This window comes from Chiloscyllium plagiosum, chromosome 10 (genome assembly GCF_004010195.1).
Source record: "Chiloscyllium plagiosum isolate BGI_BamShark_2017 chromosome 10, ASM401019v2, whole genome shotgun sequence".
NCBI classification, from domain to species: domain Eukaryota; kingdom Metazoa; phylum Chordata; class Chondrichthyes; order Orectolobiformes; family Hemiscylliidae; genus Chiloscyllium; species Chiloscyllium plagiosum.
In genome coordinates this window covers 13,471,427-13,482,500 of record NC_057719.1, presented here as the reverse complement: position 1 = coordinate 13,482,500, position 11,074 = coordinate 13,471,427, and the positions used below count along the sequence as shown (strand labels likewise).

Sequence of the window (11,074 nt, the reverse complement as noted above, 5' to 3'; positions counted from 1 at the left end):
GGTAAAAACAATGACTGCAGATGCTGGAAACCAGATTCTGGATTAGTGGTGCTGGAAGAGCACAGCAGTTCAGGCAGCATCCAAGGAGCAGCGAAATCGACATTTCGGACAAAACCACGCTTCAGGCTCTCTGCCTTTATTCCTGATGAAGGGCTTTTGCCCGAAATGTCGATTTCGCTGCTCCTTGGATGCTGCCTGAACTGCTGTGCTCTTCCAGCACCACTAATCCTTGAATGCATCAACACCGCTTGGACAATATCTTGGAGTCTATGTTCATTCCTTCAATTATTTTGCATTAATTTTGTGTTTTTTTGTGTACTTTATTTTATCTGACTTACCTTAGAGCATTGCAGAGAGGAGCAAACAGTTTATTTGCAGGAATTAAGAACATAAAGACGAGAAGCAGAAGTTGGTAATTTGACCCATTGATCCTGTTCCACCATTTGATACCATCATACCTGAATATTTTACAATTTTCAGCTGTTCCAAAACATATGGTTTTTGCAGGGAGATCCAGGTTTCTAAAATCTTCTTCAGCTGCAATGAGTCAGTCTCTTGACTGCAGCATGACTTACAAACTTAAGCAATCAAGCACTAATATATTGATCAGTGAAAAGACTCATGTGATAAAATACAGACCAATTACTGGAGTTCCGCACAATACAGTCCTGACACACTGCCTTGTCTTTGATTTCATTCATGCATTTGAAGTAGGTAGTTTTTTTTTAACTAAGTGCTTGCTGGAGCCCTAACTTTATTAAAAAGGTGGATGTGGGTTGTTTTTAAATGGAATGTGTTCTGAAATTAATCTCATGACCATTCATCAATATTTTTAAATGCAAATATTAATTAATTAATTAATTGATGTGTTTTCGTTTGAGTTGAATTTACTTGCTCTAATATTAAATCCTTACAAACCTTCTCTTAATACTCACCAATAACGATGCTAAATAGACAAAGTGATACCTTATTACTTGTCATTCTTACCTTCATTTTGTCATATTTGGCTACTTAAGTAATGTGACAGTATAATTAACAATTAGCTAAGATGCAGTTATTATTTAATAGAATTGCCCCTAATTAATTGACACCTAATTCCCACACAGTGGCTAATTCCCACTCTCACCAAATTCCTATTCCAAATCAATTATCAGATTCTTCCAACTCTGTGCACAGTATACATATGAAATAAGTCTGCAATGCCTAAGGTATTGCAGATTTTAGTTAATTTAGATGTGACAATTCCTGTTCTAAACATAATTGTAATACAGCAAAGTCATCCATTACAATTACTTATAGAGAGAGTTTTCAATAAATATTAACAAAACTACTCAAATCCCTTAGTTTATGCACTTTAGCTGTATCTACTATTCCATGAAATACAAATGTAGCAGAGAATGCAGTAAGGGGTTCCATTGGAGGGATGCCGAAGACACTTCACAGTAGTTGGTGTAAAGCAAGAAGTCTCCAGCTGTGACCAGCACTTGAAGATCTCCAGCCACACTGAGATAACTGCATTCTTGAGCAATGCAAGATAAATGTATGATCTGAGACTTTCCTCTGTTTTTATGCTGACAATCTAAGAATGTTATTTGCATATTCCCTTGTGTCAAACTTTTATTCAATATCTGGAGTTAAGTCTCCACCCTGACGATCACAGTTAATCACAGATTTGTTCAAATTCAGATGTTATCAGCAGCAGGCTGGGGAACAGTTTTATTTGTAATCTGTACAGTCAGGGAGACAGCAACCATCATGTGGTACTCCTGTCAATATAGGTTTACACAACCTGAAAACCTGCAAACTAATGATGGTAAAAATGTGATTTTGCTTGCTTATTTATGGGCTATGGGCATCACTGCCTGGGCTAGCATTTATTGCCCATCTGTAGGTGCCCTTGAGAAGGTGGTGGTGAGCTGCCTTCTTAAACTGCTTCAGTCCATGTGGCATATGTACACATCCTTCGTCTTTCTAGTTGGTAGAGGTCACAGCTTTGGAAAGGGCTGTCTAAGGACACTTTGAGAATTTTTGTAGTGTGTCTTGTAGATGGCTCACACTGCTGTGACTAAACATCGGTGAGGGAGAGAGTGCATGTTTGTAGATGTGGTGTCAATCAAATGGACTGCTTTTCCCAGATGGTGTCAAGCTTCTTGAGTTTTGTTGGAGCTGCACCCATCCAGACCAGTGGGGAGTATTCCATTTCACACCTTATCTGCATATTGTAAATGATGGATAAGCTTTGGGAAATCAGGAGGTGAGTTGTATTTATAGGTCTAGTCCAGTAAAGTTTCTGGTCAATGGAAACCTCCAGGATGCTGATAGTGGTGGATTCAGACATGGTAAATGCTTTGTATGTCAAGGACAATAGTTGTATTCTCTGATATTGAAAACAATCATTGCATAGCACCTGTGGTGGCATTTATGTTAATTGCTACTTGTCAACCCAGGCCTGGATATTGTCCTGGTCCTTCTGCATTTTAAACTGGGCTGTTTCATTATCTGGGGAGCCGCAAACGATGTGGAACATTGTGCAATCATCAGTGAACATCCTCACTTATGACCTTATGATGGAGGGAAAGACATTGATGAAGGCAGCTGAAGGTGGCTGGGCTGAAGACATGGCACTGAAGACTATTATAGTGCAGTGTAGTATCCCTATCTCTGGGCTAGGAGGCCTAGGTTCGAGTACCACCTACTCCGGACGAATGTCATAGTATCTCTGAGCAGGTTGATTAAAATATCAATACTGAGAAGCTCCTGACGAGACGTTCTCAAGCTGAGATTACTAACAACAACAGCCATCTCTTTTTGTACTCGCTATGACTCGAACCAGTGGAGGGTTTTCCCCTAATACCCATTGCTTCCAGTTTTGTGAGGACACCTTGATGCCACACTGGGTCCAATACCACATTGGATCAAATGCCAGACTGGGTGCAGTACCACAGTGGATCCAATGCCACACTGGATCCAATGCCACAGTGGATCCAATGCCACACTGGGACCAATGCCACACTGGGACCAATGCCCCACTGGATCCAATGCTGCACTGGATACTATGGCTGACTGAATCCAATATCACACTGGGTCCAATGCCACAGTGGATCCGATGCCACACTGGGACCAATGCCACACTGGGACCAATGCCACAGTGGATCCGATGCCACACTGGGACCAATGCCACAGTGGATCCGATGCCACACTGGGACCAATGCCACACTGGGATCCGATGCCACACTGGGACCAATGCCACACTGGGACCAATGCCCCACTTGATCCAATGCTGCACTGGATACTATGGCTGACTGAATCCAATGTCACACTGGGTCCAATGCCACAGTGGATCCAATGCCACACTGGGACCAATGCCACACTGAGACCAATGCCACAGTGGATCCGATGCCACACTGGGTCCAATGCCACACTGGGTCCAATGCCACAGTGGATCCGATGCCACACTGGGACCAATGCCATACTGGGAACAATGCCACAGTGGGACCAATGCCACAGTGGATCCGATGCCACACTGGGTCCAATGCCACACTGGGTCCAATGCCACAGTGAATCCGATGCCACACTGGGACCAATGCCATACTGGGACCAATGCCACAGTGGGACCAATGCCACAGTGGATCCGATGCCACACTGGGTCCAATGCCACACTGGGACCAATGCCATACTGGGAACAATGCCATACTGGATCCAGAGCAGCCTTGACAACAACGATAGTCAGCCTCACCTCTGGAATTCAGATATTTTGTTCATGTTTGAGCCAAGACTATGAAGAGATGAAGAACTAAGTGGCCCTAGCAGAACCCAAAATAAACTTCTGTGAGCAGGTTAATGCTTATTAAGTGCTGTTTGATAACACAGTTAGTGACATCTTCTTTCGGATAGCTCAGTTGGCTGGATGGCATTGCAGAGTGACATAGCATAGGTTCACTTCTTGTATTAGCTATGGTTCTATATTAATCAAGTCCTACCTTCTCAACCTTGCCCCTTGCTGGAAGTGTGATGACCTTCAGGTTAAACTCCCTGCCAGTTATCTCTCTCTGATCAGAGAGCAATGGTGGCTTTACTTTCAGTGATTGAGAGTAGATTAATGGATTGGTCATTGGCTGGGTTGGTTTGGCTCTGCCTTGTGTGTCGAGGACATACCTGTACAATTTTCCACATTGTCAAGTAGATGCCAGTATGGTAGCATTTTGCTTCCCATCTGGCCTCATTCCCAGCACTCACCCTTTTGACCAATTGCTACATTTGCAATCTCAAAATGGAAGACACATCAGGGTCTCCAGTAAGGCATCTGCATCAGAAATGTAGAAACTAGCTTTCGTTGAGACCCACCCTTTCTTGAAATCTATGAGCTCATTATGTGACGGTACAAACTGATAGACCCCTAATGTGCTCCCCTTTGTCTTTGGAAAATCTTGCATCCCAACTTGATCCCATAAAGTTACTGGCTCCTGGAAGCATACAGGGAAAGTACAGACCCAAATATGATAACAGCAGTCCTGCATGATGAAGGACAACTCATTAGATGACAAGATTGGATTCATTTACTGAAACTGAAAGACAGCTCGATTCAAACTGTTGTCCCTCATAGTTCCTAACAAGCCCCAAAGACAGTAGCTGGCAGGGAAGGCAAGTAGATGGTATGAACAGCCGCACAGACTACTCCCAGGCTGACTGACTTGTCGAGCTCTTGCACACATGAAAATGGACAGCATAAGCAGGTGGGACACATTGGAGGCAGTTCAGGCTGACTCCTGGGATGAAGCGATTGACTTATCAAGCGAGCTGACAAACAGGTTAGGCTTTTATTTGGTATAATTTCAAAGAAGGAGGGGTGATCTTATGGAAGCACTCAGGATTCTGAGCTGGAGCAAGTGAATGTTCACCTTGACATTGAATTATAACTAACTGCTTCCCCAATTTTTAAGAAACACGGGGCAGGCTGGACAGACTGTGACCCTTTAATTCAAAATCACATTTCTTTTTGAAACTTACTTTAACTCTAATTATTATCGGTGAATTTCTGTGGTTTCTTGGTGATGCTTTCTCTTTCACCACACTGATAGAGTGAGATCTGTTCATGAACTTTAGACTAATCTGTGATCGAGGCTAATCCCTGGGGTCTTCTTACATACAAAGCCACTGAAAGTGAATGTTGTTCACAGACAGTCTTTGTGAGGTGGGCACATGTAGACGAGTGATTCAAAAATCCACTTGTACTCCGACTTCATGTTTGAGACCTTTCACTGGAAAATCCTGGCACGCCTTATTCCCCCGAAGTCAGCTTTCATTTTTAGGGCATGTAAAGATCTGAAATCCTACAAAAATTAGATTTTTTTTTATTCATTCATAGGATGTGGATGTCACCAGCTGGGCCAGCATATAGAAAAATCCAACCCTAATTGCCCAGAGGGCAGTTAAGAGTCAACCACGTTACCTGGAATCACCTGTAGTCCAGACCAGGCAGGGATGGCAGTTTCCTTCCCTAAAGGACATTGGTGAAACAGATGGATTTTTCACAGTCTCTTAGTTCCATATTTGTAATTATTATTTTATTGCAAAGCACTCCAGCTGCCATGACAAGATTTTAACCTGGGTCTCCCAAGCATTACCTGGATCTCTGGATTAATGCCACGACAACATCACCTCCCTTATTATTTGCTTGCTATAAAATATGTTGAAAGTGCATGGTTTCTTTCTACGTTGGGAAGAGCTGTGTCTAAAAACTGAACAGATTGTTGGTTGCCAGGGCACCAGAAGTGTGTGCCATCTTAAGTGTCGCTGTTAGCTTTTGTGTTATATGGTTCACCTTCAGCAAGACTGCTCACTGGCATGCTGTTTAAGGCAAGACAGTATTGCCTGTGTGAACGCTTGACACATCTGTCAATCGAATCTATATTTTGGAGAAAAGTCACGCAACAATCTCACCAGAGATTGACAACAACTTCGCTCAACTATTCCCCTTCTTCAGTTAATTTCCTTTCAAAAACAGGGACCAGTTTGAACTTGTCTTTCAAACTGACAGACCTGGAGAGTGTCCCTTCCTCACGGTTAGATGCTGGGATCCAGGAACTAGTTGGCTACACCATGAGGCTTACATAGAGTTGGTCTTCTTGTGAAAGCCATGATGTCGAGGTACTGGTGTTGGACTGGGGTGGACAGCACTCCGAAAGCTAATACTTCCAAATAAACCTGTTGGACTATAACCTGGTGTTGTATTCTTGTGAAAGGAATGCTTGTACTGTCACTGGGCCTTGATGTGGTTATGATCCTTCAGAGCCAGCTGTGTTGCTCGCAGCTACAACATCTCACAGACCTTAAAGTCCAGTCAGGAGTGAGGTTCTTTATGTGATCATCAGCAGCATCAAAAATAATTATGAAACTGTGGGTTGATCTGAGCCCCGCATCAATTCAGAAGTCTAGTGTTTTGCATGTTCCTGTAATTTGCAATCTAATAGCCTCGAATTGAGTTGGGTCTCCTAGGAGATAAACAAGTGTTGTTGGACAGACATTAAATAAGTTTAAGTTGATATGAAATTTGTATTCATTAGAAAGCTTTAGGCAATAAACAATAACACTTGTACAGTTAATTCTTGCATATAATGGATACTTGTCAATGCAAAATTTTCATGTGTAGAGATAGTAAGGATGAAAGAATATGAAGGAGAGTAGGGTTTGATTTGTTAACATTACACACTCAATATCCATTCATCCAGCAGTAGCAACTGTGGCAATTGTTGGTAATTTGTCATAGTTAACCAGGATTGCAATGCACCCATGCAACATTCCCTCATTTGTTCCTTCCCTCCCACTGAGATACATGAAATCATGTATGGCTACTGCAAGGCAAATCAAGAACCACAGAAGTATCTATAAATGGGGTCACAGGCCTGGAGATGTCACTTTAGCCATAATTAAAGTGATAAATTTAATAGGCTAAGTAAACAAAGTCAAGTGGAAGACTAAAGGTATGAGACTGATGAGGGAACAAAAAAAAGGGAGATCTGGATGTTGCTGGGGTTGGACGGTTTGAGTTATGGGGAAAGGCTAAATAGGCTGTTTTCCCTGGAGTGCCAGAGGTTCAGGGGTGACCTTTAACTTTGGAAAAAGCAGAAGTCGGGAAGCAAAGTGTAAGAGAAGAGATTATCAACATTTATTCAATAAATCTTAAGGTTTGTAAACACCTTAAATATACATGTGAGAAGCCAGACAACAGAGACTAAAAGTCAGTGGTAGTGCTATAGAGCAAGGAAACCTTGCAGGCACAGGCACTGCTCAGCTATTTAAAAGAAATGCTTTATCCATAAAGCAATAGGTCACTTTCCAAAACTGAGTAGGACACAGTGTCAGGGCAGCAAAATGACAAATAGTTACACTCTCACAAGGATGTTAATGAGATAGAACAGATGTTACTACAGAATAAGGTAATCATATTCAGAGGATAAGTAAGTTTCCCAAAACTAGCTTTTTGGAGAGAAGATAATTATGTGATAGCATCATAGACGCATACAATACAGAAGAGGCTCCTCAACCTATTGAGTCTGCACCTGAAACTATCATGGTCATTCTAACAGATGAGAGACTTAACAAACAATCCAAGTCTTTTTCAATATATCATTTCAGTTACATCACACTGTAAACTTTTGCTATAAATTCTGTACCTTACAATCTTATACTCCACAACCACCTGATGAAGGAGCGACGCTCCGAAAGCTAGCACTTCCAAATAAACCTGTTGGACTATAACCTGGTATCGTGTGATTTTTAACTTTGTACACCCCAGTCCAACACCGACATCTCCATATCATTTCCAGCACTTGGTCTACAGCTTTGAATGTTCATTTCAAATGCTCATCCAAAGGTTGCGATGTTTCCTGCCTCAACTATCTTCCCACGCAGTATCTACCAGTTTCCCATCATCCTCTGGGTAAAAATAAATCGTTAAATCCCCTCTAAACCTCCTGCTTTAAAATTGTGCCCCCTTGATATTGACCCTCCACCTAACAGAAACAGCTTCTTTTATATTCACTCTATCCTTAATAATCTTACACAATCAAATTCCTCTCTACTTTCTCTACTCTGAAGGAAACATCCTGAGCTTATCCAGCCTCCTTTCATAGCTCAAGCATTCCATTGCAGGGAACATGCTGGTGAATCTTCTCAGCACTCCCTCCAGTGCTATCATGTTCTTCCTGTAGTATTACTGCACAATACTCCAACTGTGACCAAACCAAAGTTCTGTCTTGCTCTGATGTAACCTCCCTGCTGTTATAATCTATACCACAACTGATAAAGGCAAATATTCCATATGCCTTCTTAACTACCCTATTAACCAGTCATGTGGCTTTCTGGGATCAATGGACAAGCCCCCAAGATCACTCTGTTCTTGTCTCTAGTTATATATCATTTATTTAAGATATAGGGTTATAATAACCAACTTGTCGGTCATTTAGGAGTCATGACTTCTAAAGCAGCATGCATCAGAAACCAGGTGACTGAACCCGTCTGGAGTGATAATGTGAGTCTGTTTGTATTGTGAAAGTTTTATAATTAGAGAAACCAAACATTGAAAAACATTACTTTGATTGAGAAGAATCAAGGGTTATTTAGGAAAACTCATAAATTGGAAAGCTTTTGGGCAGTTCACGGAAGACCTGGCTATAGTCTGATATAAAAGGATGCAGAAAAGATTTACAAGGCTGTTGCCAGAGTTAGAGTTAAAAATCACACAACACCAGGTTATAGTCCAACAGGTTTACTTGGAAGCACTAGCTTTCAAAGTGCTGCTCCTTCAGGTAGCTGTGGAGCATAAGACCATAAGACACAGAATTCATAGCAAGAGATTACAGCGTCATGCAACTGAAATGATATATTGAACAGACCTGGATTGTTGTTAAGTCTTTCATCTTTTCGAATGAGTTGTAGGTTTCGGTTCATTAATATGTAAATCCCAGAATTTCCTTTAGGTCACCTTCTCGAGATAACTTAAGATTTTATTACAAAACTGACATCTCAGCTCAGAAAATGCATCAAAGGTGTGAGGTCAGAGTCTGTCTGTATCCAATCTTGTGCAGACTGATTCTATTTCTAAAGTAGAATTTACAAAATTGATGCCTGCATTGACTGTCTGCAGACTGTGCATTTTTTTTAACAAAATAGAATGTATCTACAAACAGAATTTTGCAAATACAAATTCATCCCATAGACTTATGTGCATGCATATAAGAGAGAGAGTGAGAGAGAGAGAATGTGTGCTTGTGAGTGTGAGTGCACGTGAGAGAGTGTGTGTTTGCATGTGTGAAAGCTTGGTAAACTGTGTGTGTGTGGGTTTGATGGAGTATAAGCCTGTGAGAGGGTGTGTGTGTGGGTGTGAATGTGGGGGTTGTATGTGTGCGTGTATGAGAGAGAGATTTGCATGAGCATGTGAGTATTTAAGAGTGCGTGTGTATGTGTGCTTGTGCGTGTCAATGTGTGCTTGTGTGTGTACATGTGTGCGTATGTGAGAGAGAGAGAGAGACAGACAGAGAGAGAGAGAGAGTATATAGTGCAGTGGGGTTACCTGTAGTGTGACATGAACCCAAGGTCCCGGTTGAGGCCATCCCCTCTGCTCGGCCACTTTGCGCTGTTGCCTGTCCCAACTCCACCTTGGAGAATGGTCACCCGAACATTCAAGGCCGAATGCCCCTGACCGCTGAAATGTTCCCTGACTGGGAGGGGACACCCCTGGCTGCTGATTGTTATGCGGTGTCCATCCATCCAGTGCCGTAGCATCTGCTCGATCTAGCCAATGTACCATGCCTCGGGGCATCCTAGCCTGCAGCAAATGAGATAGACAACGTTGGCCAAGTGAGTACCTGTCATCTATACAGTGAATGGTGACCCCAAGGATAAAGGTGGCACCCATGCCGACACTCTGACACATCCTGAAAGAAGTTCTGGGATTTACATATTAATGAACCGAAACCTGCAACCCATTCTAAAAGATGAAAGACTTAACAACAATCCAGGTTTGATCAATAAATCATTACAGTTTCATGACACTGTAATCTCTTGCTATAAATTATGTGTCTTATGGTCTTATGTTCCACAACCACCTGATGAAGGAGCAGCGCTCTGAAAGCTACGGCTTCCAAATAAACCTGTTGGACTATAACCTGGTGTTGTGATTTTTAACTTTATCCACCCCAGTCCAACACCGGTTCCTCCACATCATGGCCAGAGGTGGAGGGAGAGGCTGAATAGGCTGGGGCTATTTTCATTGGAGTGTCGGAGACTATGGGAGGACCTTATAGAGGTTTATAAAATCCATGAAGGACATGAGTAGGGTAAGTAGACAAGGTTTCTTCCCTGTGGTAGGACAGTCCAAAACTAAAGGGTATAGGTTTAAGTGGAAGGGAAAAGATTTAAAAGGAACCTCAGGAACAATGGTGGTGCATATATGGAAAATGAGTCACAGGAAGTGGTGGAGGCGGGTACAACTACAACATTTAAAAGGCATCTGGATGGGTATATGAATAGGAAGGGTTTAAATGGTTATGGGCCAAATGCTGACAAATGGGACTAGATCAGTTTAAGATGGACAAGTTGGACCAAAGGGTCTGTTTCCGTGCTGTACAATTCTATGTCTATGACTCTATGACCAGTTTCTAGTGGAGAAAGAAGGTTCAGAATAGTTCGGAATAGGGTTACCTCAGTGTAATGGTTTTACTTTGAAAATTCCAGGGAAGAAATATTTCTTTAGAAAATGTTTAAACTCAGTTGTGAATAATAAAAAAAAGAATACCAGGCTCTTGTGACAGAGAATTGAAGGAAACAGTCAGATCAAATCTATAGATACAACCGAAAAGAGATCTCTGGTGTTTGAGGACTGTGAAGTGATAGTGTTGGAATAGATGGGATTGTAAATTATTGTTTTGAAATCATTCAGATTGCATTATATGCACACAATTTGGTTTATTCGATTTTATCTTTGTCTGTTTGTGCAATAAACCTCTTTGTCATTGTTAAAACCAAACCTGCAACAGGGTGTGCTATTGTTTAGTAAAATACATTAAATGAGAAA

At 41.8% G+C, this 11,074-nt stretch overlaps 1 protein-coding gene across 2 annotated transcripts in view; it reads left to right on the top strand.

Moving 5' to 3' along the window:
* Positions 1 to 11,074, top strand: part of syndig1l (synapse differentiation inducing 1-like) — a 174,382-nt gene that overhangs the window by 20,454 nt on the left and 142,854 nt on the right. Inside the window, exon 1 of one of the 2 annotated variants that reach the window (XM_043697098.1) lies at positions 641 to 710. The exons of the other annotated variant lie outside the window; for it this stretch is intronic. The gene's annotated coding sequence lies outside the window, so the exon portion shown is untranslated. Of the gene's footprint in view, positions 1 to 640; positions 711 to 11,074 lie in introns of those variants that run through there. 2 annotated transcript variants of the gene reach the window in all.